The sequence below is a fragment of the Giraffa tippelskirchi genome, chromosome 2 (assembly GCF_054371585.1).
Source record: "Giraffa tippelskirchi isolate mGirTip1 chromosome 2, T2T-mGirTip1v1.2.pri, whole genome shotgun sequence".
Taxonomy (NCBI): domain Eukaryota; kingdom Metazoa; phylum Chordata; class Mammalia; order Artiodactyla; family Giraffidae; genus Giraffa; species Giraffa tippelskirchi.
This window is the reverse complement of record NC_137276.1, coordinates 156,526,379-156,549,081: the sequence shown is the minus strand read 5'-3', so window position 1 is coordinate 156,549,081 and position 22,703 is coordinate 156,526,379. Positions and strand designations below refer to the sequence as shown.

The window sequence follows — 22,703 nt, the reverse complement described above, 5'->3', positions numbered from 1 at the left end:
TGTTTACTGGATAGGTCACCAGGCAGAACACCAAGTAGCTGAACTTTTGTGGGACAAGAATAGATGTCCCTCAGTTTCTTTAGTTTTCAATTAATATCACCTGTTTTCCATTTTCTATTCTGATCTGTCTCTTCTTACTCAGCTATTCTTCCTAGCTTACCCCAGACTTCCATATATCTCATTAAATTAAAGGCAAAATCATCATGACCACTACACACTCTGGATGGAACCAGTGGAATGCTGTTTCTTTTTTTTGGGGGGGGGGGGCGCGGGGGTGGTTTCCTAACATTGGCAACTGGAGTACCTAGGGACAGGCTCAGACCTATTACTTTCAAAGGCAATATCCGCCTGCTTGTGATTCCTCTGTATCAATATTGATTCTTCATTCTTTTTAAGGTAGACAGAGGGTGATGGAGATGGGAAAGGTGTAAGAGGATGGTGTAGGCAAGGTTTGGAGATATAGATAAAACATGGACATAATCAGGTTAGAGTGGTTAAAGTATGGATTCCAAAACTAGATGACCTTGATCTCAATATGAATTCTGCCATTTATGAGCTGGTTTGACCTTGGGCAACTTAGTTAACATCTCTGTGCCTTGGTTTTCTGATTTGTCAGAATGAAAATAATGACTATATCATGAAGTTGTTGTATAAATTAAATGAACTTTAAGAGAACTACAGAACTTACAACATGTCTGGCACTTAGTAAGTACTCAACAACGGAACTCAATAAAAGATAACATAGGTCATTATGATAGGATAAACTATGACATGATACAGTACAACAAAATACAATACAGTGCTATACTGTACAATACAATGATAGATTATATTTTCCAAAGATGGCCACAACAATATCGCTTGCACATATGTAATTGTCGAACCTTCCATAACCCCATTGAAAAGTGGAGTCTGCGTCCCTTGCCCTTGAACTGGGTGAGTCTTTGTGACTATCTCAGCCAACAGTGTACAATGGAAGTGACATTATACGTAATTTCTAAAACTAGGTCTTAAAAATGCATGTATTTCCATCTTGTTCTCTTGGGCTATTCACTCTTGCAAATCAGCTGCCATATTATAAGGAAGCCCAAGTAATATGTGGAGGTATGCACATTGGGAGAAGCCACGATCCCAAGGCATAGCACTAGCCAAGCTCTCAGCACCAACCTGCCAACCAACAATCACATATCTCGAAAATGAATGCTCAACATTCAAGTCAAGCCACCGGGCAAGTTTCATAAAATAGAGATAAGCCATTCTCATGAAACAGTACCCAAAGTGTAGATTCATGAGCAAAATAAGCAACAGTGTGTTTGGGAGTAGTTTAGCATGTACCAATAGATGTCTGGCACAGATCTAGAAATAGATAAAATTACCTGTATTTGTATGAACTGACAGTCATCCTTTTTGACAAAAAGGAATGCTTGTTTTGCTTCAAACTATACATCATTATTTTCAATAAAAACATAATTTTTTTAATAAAATGCTGTTGTAAGTTGTAAAAATTTCCACAAACAAGTGTCAATGTGTTTATCATGTGTGCTAAGTCACTTCAGTCATGTCTGACTCTCTGTAACCCTATGGACTGTGGCCTGCCAGTCTCATCTGTCCATGAGGATTCTCCAGGGAAGAATACTGGAGTGGGTTGTCATGCCCTCCTCCAGGGGATCTTCCCGACCCAGGGATCAAACGCACGTCTCTTATGTCTCCTGCAGTGGCAGGTGGGTTCTTTGCCATTAGTGCCACCTGGGAAGCTCCAATGTGTTTATCAGACATAAATAAACATACAAGATAAACAAAAGCTCCATGTTACCAACTGAATAACCATCTTAAGAAAGTAAATCAATCAAGGTAACACAGCTACTCAGAGGCAAATTGAAAGTCACAAAGTCAAATCTTTTTATGCCAAATCCAGAGCTGTTTCAAAGGGGTTTGAGGACTTTGCTCCAACTGATTCAGCTACAATCTCTGTGGCCTGAGCAAGGCCCTCTGTGAACCATGGAGTCCTTGAGAGAATGAGGTGTTTAGATCAAAAGACCTCTAAAACCCCACCCAGCTTTAACTTCTCAGACAGAAGAATTCCTCCTCCAACTGTTAGAGCCTTTCATTATTGTGTATTCCTTCCAGACTGGATTCTCTTGGTATTCCACTTGCCTCCTTTGTCCTTGACCCACACATCCACCAGATTCCACAAGCAAATTCATGTTTGTATTAAATTCCTTATTTAAGTATAAGATGTCTTATTTCATCCCCTTCTATGGTAGGTAGGTTTCTTAGATAGCCCTCTGTGATCCCTGCCTCCTGTATTCACAGCCTTGTGTAAACTCCTCACCCTGAGTGTAGTCTGATCCTAGTCACTTAATTCTAACTAACAGAATGTGGTATATGTGATGGGATGTCACCTCCACCATTAGGTCTCACATGATTAAGACTGACATCTGTTGAGCAGACTCTATCTCTTGCCTTCTCAGCTTCCATGGTTTGATATACTGAGCTACCAGGCTACAGAGCTGCACAAGAGCTGAAGCCAGTCCCCTGCTAACAGTCATCTAGAAACTAAGACCCTCAGTTCAACAAGCCAGGTGACATTGAACTGTTGACAACAACCACACAGGCTTGGAAGCTGATCATTCCCCAGTTGAGCCTTCAGGTGAGACTGTAGACTCAGCTGATATTCAGATTGCAGATTTGTGAGAGACTGTGAACAGATAGTTCAACTAAGCTGTGGCTAGATTCTTGACCCACAAAAATATGTAAGAAGGTGTGTTATTTTTAATTAATTACCTTATGTTATTTTTATTTTTTTGGTTGCACTGGGTCATCGTTGCAGCAGGCAGGCTTCTCTTCTTGCAGAGCATGGGCCCTAGAGTGCACAGCCTCTTGAGTTTTGGAGCACACATTTTAGCTGCCCCTCAGCATGTGGGATCTTAGTTCCCTGACCAGGGATCAAACTCAAGCCCCCTTCATTGGAAGGTATATTCTTAACCACTGGACCACCAGGAAAGTCCCATGTGTGGTGTTTTCAAGCTGCTAGGTTTTTAAGTAATCGATTACACAGCAATAGAGAACTAATACTTTTTACTATGCATTAATAATATGGAAGATCCTCTAAATATCACTGAAGGGAAAAACTCATTAAAAACATGACAGCCTTGTCTCCATCCCCACCACCCAACATCTCTGTCTCAGGGGATCCAAAACAGGACACAGTCTCGTTACATTTTCAACCATAGCAACAGAATGACAGCCCCAAGAAACCCAGTCATATCCTGAAGGAAAGGTATGGGGGAGTTATACTGCATTGGATACAAACAGCACTTGGGCCTGAGATAGGAAAAGGAAAATATCTTATTAGAATAGATCCAGGTCAATGTGGATACTCTGTTCAGAGTTTCTCAAGGAGGTGAAGAACATGATTTAAAAGATGCCTTATAATTTTAATACCATAGACACTGTGAGTGGAAGGAATGAGTAAGATCTGTCCTCATTTACAAATGGGGACCTGAGGCTCAGAAAGAGAAACAGACTTACACAACTTGTTAATTGCAGAACTGGGAAAAAAATCCATTTCTGCTTGCTCAACTCAGTTCTGCTTCCAATGCAAATGCAAAAAAAAAAAAAAAAAATCATTTCAAGAAAAATAGTAATTTACTTGTTTCATAATTTACTTATTTCATTCTTAATAAATGTGACTTATAGCATATGTTACACAAAAGGATACTAGGGGAAAAATTCTTAGATCATGCATATGAGTGTGACCACATCTCAAAATATGTATAAGTATTCAGATGTATAAGCAGCTAAATGGCAGTTCTAATTGCATATTCTTTAGAAGTATATTAGCAGAGAGATCAACGTAGGAAGGAAATGAAAAAATTCTATGCAAAAGGTGACAGGTTTATAAAGTACTACTTCCTCCCCAAATAAGTTAGAAAAGTCAATATTTGCCCTAGATAAGTGGGAGAATGAGGTTCCTATCATAAAATATATTATGTTCAACATGATGTTGCATCTGATAACTGGGATGAGTGGAAAATATTTGTATAGCACTTCATAATTTACAGAGTACTTTAATGCATAGTACGTCATTTACTTCTCACAAAACCATATATGGTAAGCAGTGGAGGTATTCATATCAAGGATGAAGCAAATGAGGTTCAGAGAGATAAAGCAACTAAAATTCATACTTCCTAATATGGAAGAGCTGGAATTGTATGCTCATTTTCTAAATCTACATGCTTAGTCTAAGAATTAGAGATGCAAATCATTCTCAATGAAAAACAAAAATCTTTCAGATTCTGTCAATTTACTGTGTAACCAGGGGGAAATATTTCTCTGACTTTGGGTTTCCTCCCCTAGAAAATGACAACATTAGACTGGTGCCTACTGTTGACATTAAAACAAGTCTTCGGAGAATACAACTGTACAGGTAAGACAAAGGAGGGAAAGAATCCTGCTCATAAAACATCTGATTGACAAGCAGCTGTAAAGATTTCTCAAAGTGGGGCCCCAACATCAGTAACATCTGGGAACTTTTTAGAAATACAAATTCTTGGGCCTTACTGCAGACTTCCTGTAACAGAAATTCAGAGAGTAGAAACCAGCATTCTTCCCAACAAATCTGCCAGGACAGCTGGAAGAAAAGTAACTTAACTAGAGTTGTTTCCGCTTTAGTGAGAATAAATTATACCAATAGTTCAATCCTAGGCTTATTAAATTGTGACAAGTTCATAATCTATGAGTCATGATTTTTGTTTTTAGAGTGAACTTTATTCAGTTATCAGAGGAATTACCCTGTGATCCACAGAAATAGATGTCAATGATTCATGCATATGTCAGACAAAAGGTTATTGCTCTAGTTTTGGCCTTAGAATCCATGCATTAGAAGACGTTAAAATAACCAAAGGAACTGGACAAAGGCTCAGGAATAGCTAGACCCACACTGTGGCATATTATAAGAATGATGACCAATTTATGTGAGATAGATGATCTGTTCAAATAGTTGTATGGTGGTCACAGACCAAATTTATGAATCAATCTTTTTTTTTTTTCCATAAAAGCAACAACTTGGACAGTTTTAAAATAAGCATTAGCATTTAATCCCCAATAATGAGATCTGCTGCTGCGCTGTGTGCTGTGTGCTGTGCTTAGTCGCTCAGTCATGTCCGCCTCTTCAACCCAATAGATCATAGCCTGTCAGCAGGCTCCTTTGTCCATGGGGATTCCCCAGGCAAGAATACTGGTGTTGGATTGCCAAGCCTCCCTCCAGGGATCTTCCCAACACAGGAATCGAACCTAGGTCTCCCACATTGCAGGTGGATTCTTTACCGTCTGAGCAAACGGTGCTAACTATACACTGAACAGTTTTATATGCTTACACATGGCAATTCATTTATTTCTCATTACAATCCTAAGAGGTAGATACTCTATCTCCATTACAGAGATGAAACACTGGCAAAAAACCTTAAGTGATCTATCCCAGGTCACAACAAAAGTGGTAGAGTTAGGATTTGAACTCAAGGCAGTCTAGTCCCAGAATCTATTATTTTAATCACCGCCAATAGAGTGCATTCTAAATAATCTTAAATGCTACCAGGTTGTTTCCAAAGCATCCTGAACACCATGAACCTAAGTTCACATTATCCTGAAAAACATGAACTTGGTCCTTCGATTTGCAGACACTTTCCTCTGGTTGCACATAATGACTCTTAGCAACTCCAAATGAGTAGTACAGGAAAAACTTCTACAGTGAAATAATTAAAGGACAGAAAGAAAAATAAATATATATATATATATTTTTTTTTTCTTCTTTTACACAGGGCAAAAGCCATACCAATTCAAGCTAACAATACCAGAAGAGATTATCTCATTTCTCAAGTCCAGTTTATAAATATTGAAACAGACACAGAAAGAGGTAGAGTACCCACTGGACACCTTGGCTGATCATGGAAATTATGGACCTCTTGCTGTTGTTGTTCGGTTGCTAAGTCGTGTCTGACTCTATGAGAACTCATGGAGTGCAGCACACCAGGCTCCTCTATCCTCCACTATTTCCTGGAGTTTGCTCAAACTCATGTCCTTTGAGTTGATGATGCTATCCAACCATCCCATCCTCTGTTTGCTCCCTTCTCCTCCTGCCCTCAATCTTTCCCAGTATCAGGTACCTCTCAAGACATCTTAAATAATTATTTTTAAATGTCCAACTAAGTTGTTCTACTTGCTTGTTTTTAAGAGATGACATATTTTTGCAAGGTTAAGAAGTAGTCTCTTTCTACCCTCACTCTGTTCACCTGTAGCTCTTATCAGTGTTCACCAGAGTTCTGTTGATATTTTAAATACAATCTCCCAAGGTCATTAAAGTTCCTTTTTAAATCTGTTTTATTTTAATTTAATTAATTTTTTTTTAAGCTATGGGCTTTCATACATGCAATGGCTTCTCGCCAGTCATGATGCACAGGCTTAGTTGCCGTGTGGCATGTGAAATCTTAGCTTCCCAACCAGGGATCAAACTTGTGTCCCCTGCTTTGGAAGGCAGATTCTTAACCACTGGGCCATCCAGGAAGTCCCCATCAAAAATTCTTCTCGGCAACAGTTCTAAAAAATGACATATCTCTACTAGTTATTATAGCAAGCAGCACAAAACCTTTATTGAGGCTGAGTAGTTTGCCTTAGGCGGAGAAGGCAATGGAAGCCCACTCCAGTCCTCTTGCCTGGAAAATCCCATGGATGGCAGAGCCTGGTAGGCTACAGTCCATGGGGTTGCTACAAGTCAGACATGACTGAGCGACTTCACTTTCACTTTCCCTTTCATGCATTGGAAAAGGAAATGGCAACCCGCTCCAGTGTTCTTGCCTGGAGAATCCCAAGGACGGGGGAGCCTGGTGGGCTGCCATCTATGGGATCACACAGAGTCGGACACCATTGAAGTGACTTAGCAGCAGCAGCAGCAGTTTGCCTTAGGCACAGAAATAGTCAATATGGGGGCCTGGGATAGGACCAAAGTCTGTCTTTACTTCCAAGTTTTATATCAAGGAACAGAAAACTCCAAGCCCTGTGACCAAGAATGAGAAAAACCACAAAATCCTAGCATCTTTCAAATCAATTCTCCCATCTGTTGCCTGACTTTCCCAGTGTTATTGCCAAAACTCACTTGATGATGATGGTGGTGGTGGTGACAGCAACAGCAATAACAGTGTTATTATGTGCAAGACAGTGTATTCACATATTGCACACACACCCAGTATTTCGTGTGGTCCTCATGTAAACTCTGAGATGTATTATTAACGCAGGTTAATAACAGAGGTTTTAGAGAATTTAAAAATTCATTCAGTAAATGCCAGAGAATCATTTCAACTGGCTCCAATGAAGGCAAACATGCAATCTTCTGAGGAAGCCTATATTGAACCTCAACTGTCCTTACTATTAGAAAGGTACTGACTTCAAAATATTAGTTTTTGTTATGCTCCCTGAATCTACATGGAAGTCTGGTCCTATCTGCAGAGAATCCTATTCAAGTAAGGATAGGAGTCACAGGCAGCTTCCACGACATCCATGCTGAGTTATATCTCTTCCGGCAGCATCCTATACATGCTTCTTCGTTAGGATGTATACTCTGTGCCTTAACTGCCAGTGTGCAGTCTCCCAATAGACTATGAGCTTCTTCAAAGTACGGACCGTGGATAATTTTATCTCTGTATTAAAGGCACATTGTTCAATATAGAGCTTCATTTTTTTTTAAGTGAGATATAATTCACATACCACTAAGTCCACTTTTCAAAAATGTACAGTGGTCACTGGTATGTTCAAGAAATTGTGAAATGTTGTTGTTCATTTGCTCAGTCATGTCCTACTCTTTGCAAAACCATGGACTACCGTATGCCCGCCAGGCTTCTCTGTCCTTCACCATCTACCAGAGCTTGCTCAAATTCATGTCCATTGAGTCAGTGATGCCTTCCAACCATCTCACCCTCTGTCATCCCCTTCTCCTCCTGCCTTTAAGCTTTCCCTACCTCAGGTTCTTTTCTTATGAGTCAGCTCTTCCCATCAGGTGGCCAAAGTATTGGAGCTTCAGCTTCAGCATCAGTCCTTCTAATGAATATTCAGAACTTATTTCCTTTAGGATTGATTGGTTGGATCTCCTTGCTGTTCAAGGGACTCTCAAGAGTCTTTTCCAACACCACAATTCAAAAGCATCAATTCTTTGGCGCTCAGCTTTCTTTATAGTCCAACTCTCACATCCATATATGACTACTGGAAAACCCATAGCTTTGATGAGATGAACCTTTGTTGGGAAAGTAATGTCTCTGCTTTTTAATATGCTATCTAGGTTGGTCATAGCTTTTCTTCCAAGGAGCTAATATCTTTTAGTTTCATGGCTACAATCACCATCTACAGTAATTTAGGAGCCCAAGAAAACAAAGTCTGTCATTGTTTCCATTTCTTCCCCATCTATTTACCATGAAGTGATGGAACCGGATGCCATGATCTTCATTTTTTGAATGTTGAGCTTTAAGCCAGCGTTTTCACTCTCCTCTTTCACTTTCATCAAGAGGCTCTTTAGTTCCTCTTTACTTTCTGCCATAAGGGTGGTGCCATCTATGAGGCTATTGATATTTCTCATGGCAATCTTAATTTCAGCTTGTACTTCATCCAGCCGGGCATTTCTCATGACGCATATAAGTTAAATTGGCAGGCTAACAAAATACAGCCTTGACGTACTCCTTTCCCAAGTTTGAACCAGTCTGTTGGTCATTAGTATGTTTAAGGAATTGTGAAATGAATATCACTAATTGCTGACTATTTGATCATTCCCAAAATAATTAGACTGTCCCCACAGGAGGTGGTGATTTCGTCGCAAAGTCATTTCTGACTCTTGCAACTCCGTGGACTATAGTCCACCAGGCTCCACTGCCCATTGGATTTCCCAATCTGGAAAGCAGAGTGGGCTGCAGTAGTTTGCGATTTCCCTCTCCAGGGTATCTTCCTTACTCAGGGATTGAACCTATGGCTCCTGTACTGCAAGAGGCCTCCTGCAAATTGTAAAATGAATATCGCTTTCTAATTGCAGACAATTTTGATCATTCCTCAAAGACCTGCTGCTGCTGCTGCTAAGTCGCTTCAGTCATGTCCAACTCTGTGCGACCCCATAGACGGCAACCCACCAGACTCCCCCGTCCCTGGGATTCTCCAGGCAAGAACACTGGAGTGGGTTGCCATTTCCATCTCCAATGCATGAAAGTGAAAAGTGAAAGTGAAGTCGCTCAGTCGTGTCCGACTCTCAGCGACCCCATAGACTGTAGCCTACCAGGCTCCGCCATCCATGGGATTTTCCAGGCAAGAGTACTGGAGTGGGGTGCCATTGCCTTCTCCACTCTCAGTCACTGGAGACCACCAATCTTTCTAAATCTATAGATCAGCCTAGTCATATAAATGGAATCATGTTACACCAAGTTTTTTGTGACCGGTTTCTTCATATAGCATAATTTTCAAGATTTATATGTGTTTTGGCATGTATCAGTAGTTCATTCTAATTTATGATTAAATAATATTCAACTGTATGGATGGATATACTACACTTGTTTATTCATTCTTCAATTGATTGATGTTTAAATTGTTTCCACTTTCTGGCTATTGTGAATAATGCTGCTATGCACATTCATTGATAGGTTTTTGTGTGGATAAATGTTTTAATTCTCTTGGATATATACTTAGGAACAAAGTTGTTGATCATATGATAACTCTAAGTCTAATCTTTTGAGGAACTGCTAGGTTTTTTTCAAAGTGGCTGTACCACTTTACAACTAGCCAGCAATGTATGACAACTCCAATTTCACTACATTTTTTTTTTCATATGTTTCTGTCTTTTGTATTATAACCATCTCAGTGTGGGTGATGTGGTGTCTCATTGTAGTTTTGATTTGATTATTTCCTGGATGACTAATAATGTCAAGCATCTTTTCCTATGATATTAGCTTCCAGTATATCTTTGGAGAAATATCTATCAAGATCATTTGTCCATTTTTAAATTAGATTAGTTGTCTTCTTACTGATGTGTAAGAGTCTTCATACAGTCTAGACACAAATCTATCAGATATATGATATGCAAGTGAATTCTCCCAGTCCATGGGTTGCTATTCACTTCCATGGTAGTGTCATTTTAAGCACAAAAGTATTAAATTTTTAAAAGTCTAAGGTATAAGGTTTTTTTGTTTTGTTGTTTTGTTTTTTAAGCTATTAATACTTTTGGTCTGGGCTTCCCCAGTGGCTCAGTGGTAAAGAATGCACCTATAGTACAGGAGATGCAGGTTCAATCCCTGGGTCAAAAAGATCCCTTGGTGAAGGAAATGGCAATCTACTCCAGTACTGTTGCCTGGGAAATCCCATGGACAGAGGAGCCTGGTGAGCTACAGTCCATAGCATTGCAAAGAGTAGCACACACCTGTGCAACTGAGCACACATGTATACTTTTGGAATGAGTGACTAATCCACAGTCATGAAGATTGCTCCTATGTTTTCTTCTAAGAGTTTTATAGTTTTATTTCTTATATTTATGCTATTTATCCACCTCAAGTTAATTTTTGTGTATGATATGAGGTAGGTGTCCAACTTCACCCTTTATCATGTGGATATCCAGTTGTCCTAGTATTCTCTTTTGAAAAAAACTATTCCTTCTCCGTTGATATCTTGGTACTCCTGTTGGAAATCAATTGGTATAAATGTTTCTGGTCATTCAATTCCATTTCATCATATTATATGTATACTTTATGATAGTACCACACTGCTTGATTCCTATAGCAATTTAGTAGTTTTGAAATAGGGAACTGTAAACCTGTGCATTTTTCTTCCTTCAAAATTGTTTTGACTATTTTGGGTCCCTTGAATTTCCATATGCATTTTGTAATTCACATGTAAACTTATACAAAGAAGAAAATTGGAATTCTGACAGAAATTAAATCTGCAGAAAACTTCAGTGTATATGCCAGCTTAATAATATTGTATCTTCCAAGCAATGAACCTGGTATATCTTTCCACCTATTTGGGCCTTCTTTAATGTCATTCAACAATTTCACAGAGATTTTATTTTCAGTTATAATCATAAATAGAACGAAAAAATAAATAAATAAATGAACAAACCAATCAATGAATAAGAGAGAGCTCTTTAAAAAATACACACAGTGGTTCTCTTCCCTTTTCAAGAAGCCTCCCTTCCAAGTAGCAGTTTTCAAGACACAGTTCAACCTTCTCCTCACATTTTTGTTCTTCATTTTGTTTTTAATAAATTAAAGGCACATATGCTCTCTAAGCAACTTGAGGCAGAGACGATAGCACATGCATGGCAAGTTTCTGTGAAGATTTTCTTTTGTTTTTCCTTTTTTTAAAGAATGGATCTTTATTTTATTTATTTATTGGCCACCTTGCTGCATGTAGGATCTTAGTTCCTCAACCAGGAATCGAACCTGTGCCCTCCATAGTGGAAGCACACAGTCCTAACCACTGTACCACCAGGGAATTCTCATATTTGTCATAAATTTCTTTCTTTCTCTTTTGTTCATGGACATGATGCAGTGTGGTGGAGAGGTGATGGCTGAATGATGCATCTCCATTCACACCTTTCCTTCAGAAAAGACCCTAGGAAATTTGTTTTAACAGAGCTGCAAGCAGACCACCCTGAACCTCCCTCTTTCTTTCTCCATATGCTGCTTGTGAGGTCTCATCTACAAGCAGACTTCCCTATAAGCAAAGTTAAGTATCATAACTTTGAGCCATGCTAGGCTGTCTCACAGGAAAAGGAGCTCTACAGTCAGGATTATATACAGTATTAAGTTATCCAGGATGCTATTTGTGAAATCTCTTCCCTGGCTTTGACTGCTTTGTTAAGGATCAACTTAACGCTGGTCATTTAGAAAATAAAACATCACTCTCTGTTGGTTGGGTGGTAGAGGGAGCCAAGAGGATTTCTTATTGCACTTCTAGCAGTATCTGAGAAATAACATTTTCCAATATTTTCATATAAGTAGTATAATATCAAGATGATGCAATCTCGAAACAGTCAAGACACTTATTAAAATAACTTGAGTAATGGGCTTACTTTGAGTAATGGGCTTACATGTCTGACGACTAGTACTTGAAGCTTTCTGAAACACATTTCTTAAAAGAAACAAATATTCATCTCTTTAACTCTCTTTAATTCTTATAGTTTACTTATACCAGCAGAATGTTACTGTTATGGATCCATTGTTTATCATCGATATAAGCAAAGTATCTATTTAGAATTAAATGATCTCTTTAAAATGTCTTAGGTTTACTTATTTTTAAGGATGTTCATAGGCACATATAGATAGAAAGCTAGTTTCCATTTAAAAAGTACAAGTTAGTTAGGGTAAGACAATCAGTTTTAAAAATGGCTTACAATTGGCACACACATAATATTTCAAATATCAGGGCAGGAGGTATCAGAAATAATGTGGTAAAGGAAGGAGGAGATGAATCATTGAAGCTCAAACAAAAGAGTCATATGATAATTCTGCAGAATTTTTGCTTTTTTTTTTTTTTCTGAAAAAAAGGAAGCATACATCAGCTCATCAGTCAGGTAACTTTTTGTCTTCTATCATTGAATCTGAAGAACTTATCACACTGATCTTTGTATTAAGAAACACTGAGTAACATAATGGTCCTCTCTTTTTAGCAGTTTCTTAGAGGATACAGAAAAGAACTTGATGTTTATTTTTATATCATCACAATAAGAAGAAAAGAGTTATAGTATTGAATTATAATCCCAGAAAACATCATCTTTTCAACCAAGTGCATTGCCTTCAAGTGATACAAGGCAGTGAAGAGATAAAGCGAGAAGTTTTAGCTGAATCAGTAACTGCCATTAACTTGTCCATATATACCTCACTTGCCTCAGTTGTACTATTTTTTACCGATACAAATACCTGCTGTTACTTACGGAAAAATAAGAAAGCAGTTATAACTATGCCATGCACTAACTCAATGCCAATTCCAAAGTGGGTTTTCTAGCAGACTTCTAGAATGTGAATTCTTACATCCTTACTGGATTCGATGACAATATTTACTTATTTACTCAGCAAATAGGAATTCATATGGCTCTTGTTTGCAGGAAACAAGAAGATAATCTTGCCTCAAGGGCTACATAGTCAAGTATTTAACACAATTATGTATCAGCTGCTCAAGCTTCAGGCATTGTATGTACACTTTTAGACCATCTATAAGGTTTACTCTGTGAAGTAAAATTATTGGAATTTTTACTTTACATTTGAGCAATTTGTGATTCAGAGCAGCAAAACATAATCCAATTCTCTTCTGAGGTCTTGAACCCCAATATGATAGCACAGCAAGTTTGGACTCAGGACCTCAGGGAGGTCAAATTCCCAGAGACAAATTCCAAAATTCACAAGTGGCCTCATGTGCACGTACACATGAAAAGTATACCTACTGGCTCAACAGCAGTTAAGTACCCAACTGGTATCTTTCAATAAATGTCCAGTTCACAGTTTTATGTAAACTGGAAATATCTATGTTCAAATAACAAAATATACCAAATTAAACTTTCATATCTGTAGTTAATGTATTCACTGAAAGATGACATATGACTTTCCTGGTAATTCTTCCACAGTATGAAAGGAAACTTAACAGTTATCTTCCAACACAGTATTTTTGTGGAGAGGACAGACCAGTTACTCACCATGACAAATGGTGATACGTAGGATTAGTATTAACCGCCTTCAATCTTCTGTTCAAAGAGACCACCTTTATCATCATTACGCTTTAGTTTAGCTATAAGGCATACAAAGGAAATGGGTGTTGAAACGCACAAAAATGTGACAATACCTTATCTGAGAGTCGGCTCTTGCTCTTAAAACACAATATTCCCATGCATTTGCCATGGGAAAACCTAATCATCTTGAGTAAAAACATAGACAGATTTGTATTTTGTTGTTTATTTGCTTTTAAATTAAAAAAAAAAAAATAAGGGAATAAAGGGAACCATGGGATCTGAGACCAAGGCTACCACCAAAATAGATATTTAAACAGTGGGAGAGAAGGAACGAAATAAGGAAAGCAGTCCTGACAAGAAAGCTCTTTAATTTTGCAAAAGTGATGTGTGCTTCTGCATGGACATAGAGCTAATTATTTCCACTAAGATCGTGTTATAAAATGGAGAAGCTCAACAGGCAGCTTTGTGAGCTTCTTTTTGAACCAGTGTCTAGATGGAGTGACTCCGTGTAATGTAACACAATCATCTCTGAGCCAAGGTCTTGCAAACAAATCACAGCTAAAGTCTACCCCAGGGACCGTGGCCAGGACACCAGAGAAAGCTTCCTCTTCCCTCCCTAGGCTCCAGTAGAGCTGGCTTCTCCTGGATACTGCACAGCACAGCTGCCTTGCTTCCCTTCCTCCTATTTCACTGCTGGGACCTAACCCACATCACACACTCAGAGCACACTCTTACACTGGGGCAAGTTAAATGGGCATTTGGGGGCAGAAGTTTTGGAGAGGTGCAACCCAAGGGAGATCTTCAACATAAAGTTCCACGTGAAAATGTTACATTTTCTTGGCACTCAAAACAAAATTGAAAAGCTAACTTTATTATGCTTGTCACATAAGACACGAACACAAACATCAGCTTCGTTAAAAGGAGGAGGTATAAATGTTATTGAGATGCAATTTATACAATCTAAAAATTAATTGCCCGTCATCAAAATCATGGCATGCAACTCTGAGTCAGCTAACCACTCCTCCACCTCCACCTCATTGTTACTTAACTGTTGAGGTTTCCTGGCAGGTACAGACTAACTCAAAATACCCCAGATCTACTAAATATGAGCACCGCAAAGAATTAGATCCTCTTTTCTTTCAAAATGGTATTTTTGTCCCTATTACTTTACTGGACTCCATCTGGCATCTTACATAGGAGGTTTCTACTATATTTCAACTTTGACCATACCTTTCAAAGAAAGCTATTAGTAAGCAGACATTACAGATACATGGACAAATCAGGTTTTTTTGTTGTTGTTTGTTTGTTTTAAGCAAATTTTGTTCTTATTGTTTAGTTGCTAGGTCCTGTCTGACTCTGAGATGCCATGGACTGTAGCCTACCAGGCTCCTCTGTGCATGGGATTTCTCAGGCAAGAATACTGGTGTGGGTTGCCATTTCCTTCTAGAGGGGCTCTTCCCCACCCAGTGATCAAACCCATGTCTCCTGCTTGGCAGGTTGATTTTTTACCACTGAGCCACCTGGGAAGCCCAATCAAATCATGCTATGCATCTAATGTTTTTCCCAAAGGAATACAGGAAGAGGAAAATGACATGATCCATACCTCTTCTCTTTTTCAACAGTATAAGACCCAGTTCCTATCTCCATTTCCAAGAAGCCAAACAAAGCAACATCCAAGTCTTATTCTGCAGGAATATTCTCCATCTTAGCACACAGTATCAGCATGTCACAGCTCTCATCTCCTAGTAGTCTACATGTTTGGGTTGCAACAAATAGTATGGAATATTAAAAATTTAATTATTAATTTCCCCTGCAGCTGCTCGTGGCTTTTGCAAGCTAGAACAAGGAGCACAAGAGAATAGAAGATCCATAGCATATAAGACTCCACCCTGATTACTGTGCAAGCAAGCCCTCAGGCCACATGAATTACAAATAAAAAGCCTTCCATGCAATACAGACACACCTGAAATAATTTCACAGGGTGCCTCATAAATTATTGCTCTATGAAAGGAATGCAGTGTGGGAGCCCTGGGATTGCAACTCAAGATATGTTCATGTGACCAAACAGCAAGTATGTACTCAGTTTCCAAACAGACTAAGAAACTGTAATAATTTTAAAACATTTTAAATGAGAAAGATAAATATATCATTGATAGAGTAGCAGCATTCAGAAGAGACAAACCCCAAACCTTCAAAGACTTGAAGTTACAAGCAAGCTCCCAACACAAGCTAACCATCTGAAAACAAAACAGGAAGGATTGGCACTTCCCTGGCAGCCCAGTAGTTCAGTTCAATAAGTTCAGTCGCTCAGTTGTGCCTGACTCTCTGCGACCCCATGGACTGCAGCATGCCAGGCTTGTTCATCACCAATTCCCAGAGCTTGCTCAAACTCATGTCCATTGACTTGGTGATGCCATCCAACCATCTCATCCTCTGTCGTTCCCTTCTCCTCCTGCCCTCAATCTTTCCCAGCGTTAGGGTCTTTTCCAATGAGTCACATCTTCACATCAGGTGGTCAAAGTATTGGAGCTTCAGCATCAGTCCTTCCAATGAATATTCAGGACTGATTTCCTTTAGGACTTACTGGTTTGATCTCCTTCCAAGCCAAGGGACTCTCAAAAGTCTTCTCCAACATCCTAGTTCAAAAGCATCAATTCCTTAGTGCTCAGCTTTCTTTATTGTCCAACTCTCACATTCATACATGACTACTGGAAAAACCATAGCTTTGACAACAGATCTTTGTCAGCAAAGTAATGTCTCTGCTTTTTAATATGCTGTCTAGGTTGGTCATAGCTTTTCTTCCAAGGAAAAAGTTCCTTTTGATTTCATGGCTACAGTCACCATCTGGACTGATTTTGGAGCCCAAGAAAATAAAGTCTGTCACTGTTTCCATTGTTTTTCCATCTATTTGCCATGGAGTGATGGGATCAGATGCCATGATCTTTGTTTTCTGAATGTTGAGTTTTAAGCCAGCTTTTTCACTCTCCTCTTTCATTTTCATCAAGAGGCTCTTTTGTTTCTCTTTACTTTCTGCCATAAGAGTGGTGTCATCTGTGTATCTGAGGCTATTGATATTTCTCCTGGCAATCTTGAGTCCAGCTTGTGCTTCATCCAGCCCAGTGTTTCGCATGATGTACTCTGCATATAAATGAGCAGGGAGACAATATACAGCCTTGACATACTCCTCTCCCAGTTTGGAACCAGTCTGTTGTTCCATGTCTAGTTCTAACTGTTGCTTCTTGACCTGCATACAGATTTCTCAGGAGGCAGGTAAGGTGGTCTGGTATTCTCATCTCTTGAAGAATTTTCCACAGTTTGCTGTGATCGACAGTAGTGGTCCAGTAGTTAAGACTTTGCCTTCCAATGCACGGGCTACATGTTTGACCCCTGGTCCAGTAGGTAAGACTCTATATACCTCGGGCCAAAAACTCAAAATATAAAACAGAAGCAACACTGTAATAAATTCAATACACTTTAAAAATGGTCCACATCCAACTAAGAAAAAAAATAAAAAATGGGAAAGAGTGAGTGGACCATTACTCAGAGTCAACATCTTATTTCTTGGGACTACAACAATATGGTTTCTCTGCAAAAGAGGAAAACTGTAGTTACCATGCCCATATTAGAAATATAGAAAAGGAAGCTCAGACTGGTGATGCGGACAATTCACACAACTGGAGCTCTTTTTACAGAGGCGATCACAGGGAATTGAGAAGACAGTACTCTTCTTATTGGCAAGCTTGGGAATCTAGGTTTCAAACTAGGTCCAATCCTATCCTTATCCCTGGAATTGTTCCAAGTTTTTTCATACTATCCTAAATGAAGACAGAGAAATTGTATTTGACCAATTCCAAAGAAACTTGATTCAAAAATACTAAATCTTTAGTTACAATTAATATAAAATATCTGAAAGTTCCTCCAAGTTACCTAGGTACCAGTCCCTGCCCTACCAAACTCAGTGCAGGGAAGAAAAGTCAGCTTTGTTCCAGGAATTAGAAAGCCAGCGCTCTAGGCATGGTTTTGCCAAGAGAAGGGAAAGGAAATCATAAGTCCATGGATTTATCCTGTGTATTCTAAGAAATCAAGAGAATTTCAAGATGACCCTATGTACACTTCCCAGGAGTCTAATCTGGGCTTTTCCTAACAGCAGAATGCCAGATGAGTGGAGTCTAGATTCATACTAATTCAAAAAAAATATACTGTCATAAATATTAAATTTATCTTTCAGTTTTGTCTTATTTTGTTTACTCCTTCATGTTTCCAAGCCATGTTTTAGAGGAAGTGCCACAGAAGGGAGCCATTTTAGGATAGACTCACAGAAACACTAACAGGAACCAGTGTGTCCCTTGGTTGCTCTTAGTATCCACAGGTAACCATTACCTCTTGGTTCAGGAAAAAGAAAAAAAAAAAAAAATCATTGATTCTACCTCTAATGAGCCTCACTGAGCAATATCCTTTCTCTCTCTAGACGAAACCCAGATTTTGGCTAACTGACCTCTAAACTGTGATACTCTAAGACCATCCTGAGTCTGCAGTTCAACCCACAACCATCTCAGAACTTCTCACTCACATCTGTTTTCTAAAACTACTTCCTAACACACACATTTTATCATGATTAGAAATTCAGTACTAAACACTATGGTAGTTTAATCACGTTACTCTGTGCAATGGCTGGCATAGATGTGTTAATATATTTTTATATCTTCTGTAAAAGTTCAAAAGGTGTTACCCCCTAAACCTACTCTAACCAGAAATATTGTTGCTACCCACCCACCCCCAAATTTCTCCTTTTACTGTAAGAGTCCTTGGGTATCTAGAAGGCTACTTAGGTATTAATTAGAGCATGGGATTCCATCTGCTGTTTCCTTTGTACTTCACATACCCCATGTTATAAAAGAACTACTTTAGTCTTCCAAAAAGGCATTCATTCTCTTTCAACATCCCATGACTTACACATTTCTGTTATTCTCTCATTTGAATTCCATGCCCTTCCCAAATATGCAGCAAAAGGAACTCAAATTCTACCTGCTCAGGGTAGTCCTCCCTGACATTTCCCTAAAAAAGTATAAAATATAAAGTTGATATTCCTATTTTTGATTTCCCAACAATTTCAACATCCAGTGAGTCACACAATAACTTCACGTAGCACATCCAACAAGCCCTTCTTTTGTGCCCCTCTGGACGGAGGAGCCTGGTGGGCTGCAGTCCATGGGGTCACGAAGAGTCGGACAGGACTGATGCGACTTCACTTTCACTTTTCACTTTCATGAACTGGAGGAGGAAATGGCAACCCACTCCAGTGTTCTTGCCTGGAGAATCCCAGGGACGGAGGAGCCTGTGGGCTGCTGTCTATGGGGTCGCACAGAGTCGGACACGACTGATGCGACTTAGCAGCAGCAGAACTGTTTATGCATTTTTCTCTTCTGTAAGACCAGGAATTCCTCTAGAGCAAGAAAATGTGGATTCTAACCTCTATATTTCCAAAGCCTAACCCACAATGGGATCTCAATAAATGTTAGCTGAATGAATGAAAATGTGGAATGAAGCATATTTCCCAAATAAAAATATGGATAAAAAAGTGAATAGAAATAAAGTTGAGAAATATGACAGTAGAAATCGCTCCTTTCGTAAGAAGAAGAAAATGCCCCCATAAAATCTATTTTCAGATATTTTCAGAGTTGTTAAGTAAATAGAGCAACTTTGGACCTCTTACTGTACAAACATTCTACCTATATGATCATTTTATCCCCTATCCATGAGTCAATGCAGCCTTGCCAAGTGATTCAGGAAAGGTGGGTTCAGTAAATCACAAAACACATGATTGAATAATGAAAAATCACAGACCTACTAGCCTACTTTAAATTGTCGTGATTTAACAGGTTTTGCAATTAGCTTTGGATCAAAAATGGAAACATCAAAGTTGGTCATTAACAGTCTACATTTTGAGGACTGTTCAAGTACCTTTTAATTACAACACAACACAGTCTACTGCAGACATCATCTTCTCCTGGCACATATTTTTAATATTTTAAGTGTGTGATTATTGTTCTCACAGTATATAATTATGTTAACCAATAAATAATAATGTACCTAATTCAGTTCCACCAGAGTAAAGATAATTCAGAAGAATGAGCTGTTTTTCCCACTTAACTTTTGCTTTCCTAAATTAGAATAATGAAGTTAGAATGGATTGCTCTTTAACTTCTGAATGGAACAGACACATGAAAAGTGGAATTCTCAATCTGTTCTACTTGAGTTATCATTAATAATTTTTTTTTAATTTTTAACTTTCATACAGTTTTTAAAGGTAACTTCCCATTTACAGTTATTACAAAATGTTAGCTATATTTCCTGTGTTCTACAGCATATCCTTGAGCCTATCTTATAACCAATAGCTTGTACCTCTCACTCTAGAAAGATGCAAGAGGATGGGCCCAGGTCTCAGAAATGTTCTCCAGCTAGCCTTGCTTACTCCTGAGTTTCTAAATGTTGTTTGATGTTAAGCATGTTTTCAATTCCACCCAAGCAAATACCTCAAGCCCACTTTACACAATGGCAAGGCCACTGACTTTGCCACTGGATTCATCCATTTTGTGCATAAATACATATATATGCCTTATCTCCTTTGTTAAATAGGATTTTTGCTTAATCTTGTTTTTTCCTCCTAAATTCTCAAACCATAATATATACTGGGAAGATTCAGATTAGAGGTTTTTCTTAACATAGCCTACATTCTTTAAGATTGTCTACACATGCCTCCAATTCACCTCCACATTTTAATGGGTTTATTCAGCAGCCACATTTTTGTTTGTGCAATCTCACTGTGCACACAAACTCATAATCACTGATATCTGAACAGTGCTTTACTCATTATAAAGCACTTTCACATCTCTTCACACTAGAGTGAAACATAGATATCTCAACTCTGAGATATAGATGTTGTGCTTATTTTGTGGATGAGGAAACTAAGACTTAGTATGTAAGTGACTTGTCTGAGGACACTTGACTACAATGTGAGCACAGCTGGACCTTGAAATTAGACCTGTGTTTGATTTTCAAGTTCTAGATCATATTGAGATTTTTCTCTGAATGTTTTTCTATTTACAAAAAAGCCATACTCAAGGGACCCTGATCAATCACATGAGAAACAGTGTCTTATTTCCTACGTTCTTTCTCCAGGATGAACTGTAGATTTTCTCTGCTTGGAAACCTTCAACTATCCCTCATTATTTATAAGACAAACCAAAATCTTCATCTGGCACTCAAACGTGTCCATGGGCTGTGAGCAGGAGACCTTCCAGGCTTGTGGTCTGCTTGAAGCTTTCAATGGCCTCATCTGCAACCACTAGGCAGCTTGCAGTTCTCTGAATGCAGCCTGGACCTTCCTTCCTTGTGGCTCAGGTTGCTCTCCCCTCCCGCCTCCAACATCACCACCTCTCCATCCCTCAGGAGAATATGCGAGTCTTTGGAATATCCTTTGCAGATGTTGCCACCTTTAAAAGAATATCTCAGTCTTTTCCTTGCTCTTCTGTATATCTGCCACTGTTGAACTTATTATGGGTTCCTGAAAGAGGACCACTTGGTCCTAGTTTTCTTCCTTTTAACGAACCTCTTTCCTTCTTCTAACAGTCCCCCCCAAAGATCACAGCAGGTGCCACCTGTCTGCAGCTCAGCGTGTGTTTATAGAAACAAAGTGCATTTTCACCAGTGACAAGCCAAGTAGAGCCAAGAGTGATGACAGCTGAGGAAGATCTAAGCACTAGTGTGTATTGCCTTGTGCCCCCACATAACTGACAGTCCCATTATATGTCTAGAAAAGGCAGTTGGAGCATATCTAAAGAGGAAAGCACATTACTCAGCACTGTATTGAAATGACTGACAGCAGAGAAGCAGGACTGGTTTTTCATTTGTGAAAGGAATCACTGTGAATATTGGAGCTGCTGTTGGAGAACTGGAGTGTTGAAGGTCAAGCAAACATCACACAGAGACAAGCAACACAGTGACAACAGTTCCGGTCCAAGGTCTGCATGAAGAGTACTGCTGGCTGTCTTATGAGGGCTCAGAAGCCCTGAAATTGATTTACCATTACTTTCTCGAGATTGGAGGGAGGCAAGGAATGACCACTAGCAGTGCAAGGTCAGCTTCCGAAATGCAGATAATAAATAAAGGTGAAGAAAAATAGCCACACTCCAAAGGAAGCCAGAGGATGCAAAGAAGAACTAATAACAGGACACCACTTGCATTAGAAAAAAAAAAATTGGAGGTTCAAGAGGGAGGGGACATATGTATACCTATGGTTGATTCATGTTGATGCTTGACAGAAAACAACAAAATTCTGTAAAGCAACTATCCTTCAGTTAAAAAAAAATAGATTAAAAAGAAAAATACATTAATTGCTGTCACCAAATGCTAGTACAACTGGGGAGAAATTGATATATTCAAACTGTTGGTGCTAATATAAGCTATTCAGTATCCATGGAAAGAAAAGCAGCAGTTATAATCCCCAATGTAGAAATCCAACTCTAAAAATTCCGAGTTAGGTAAATAGCTCCAAAGAAAATATACATGAACATGTTCTATGCAGCATTACTTACAACAACTGAAAAAGGAAGGTGTCTCAATGCATTTGATGTAAGGAATTTCTTAGAAAAGATGTAGTTCTCACCCTGACTTTAACACAGCCATGCTAAACCATATCTCTGAAGATTCTACCGACATATAACAAAATATCCACCGAGTCAAAGCCAGAAAAGGAGCAGGACAATGGCACAAGAAGATTTAACTTATAAATGGGTAGGATGCTGTGGTGTTATTTTAGAGAAAATACTAATCAAATCAGTTAAAGAAATTTCTGTTGACTGACACATGTTGATATTAAAAAGATAACTTAGACCATTGACTCTGAGAAAATCAAAAAAGAAAGAAGGGCTATAAGAAGCAGCTTGTTCTTTCAGGTAATTGCAGA

The 22,703-nt window shown here is 38.8% G+C and overlaps 1 protein-coding gene and 1 long non-coding RNA gene across 20 annotated transcripts in view; both read right to left on the bottom strand.

Annotated features, from left to right (window-relative positions):
• Positions 1-22,703, bottom strand: part of LPP (LIM domain containing preferred translocation partner in lipoma) — a 728,299-nt gene that overhangs the window by 357,596 nt on the left and 348,000 nt on the right. The window lies entirely within an intron of this gene.
• Positions 244-22,697, bottom strand: LOC145524476 (uncharacterized). The gene is made up of 2 exons (XR_014067564.1): positions 7,851-22,697; positions 244-5,171 (listed from the first exon to the last, which is right to left on the bottom strand). It is a non-coding gene; the product is annotated as an uncharacterized LOC145524476 (long non-coding RNA).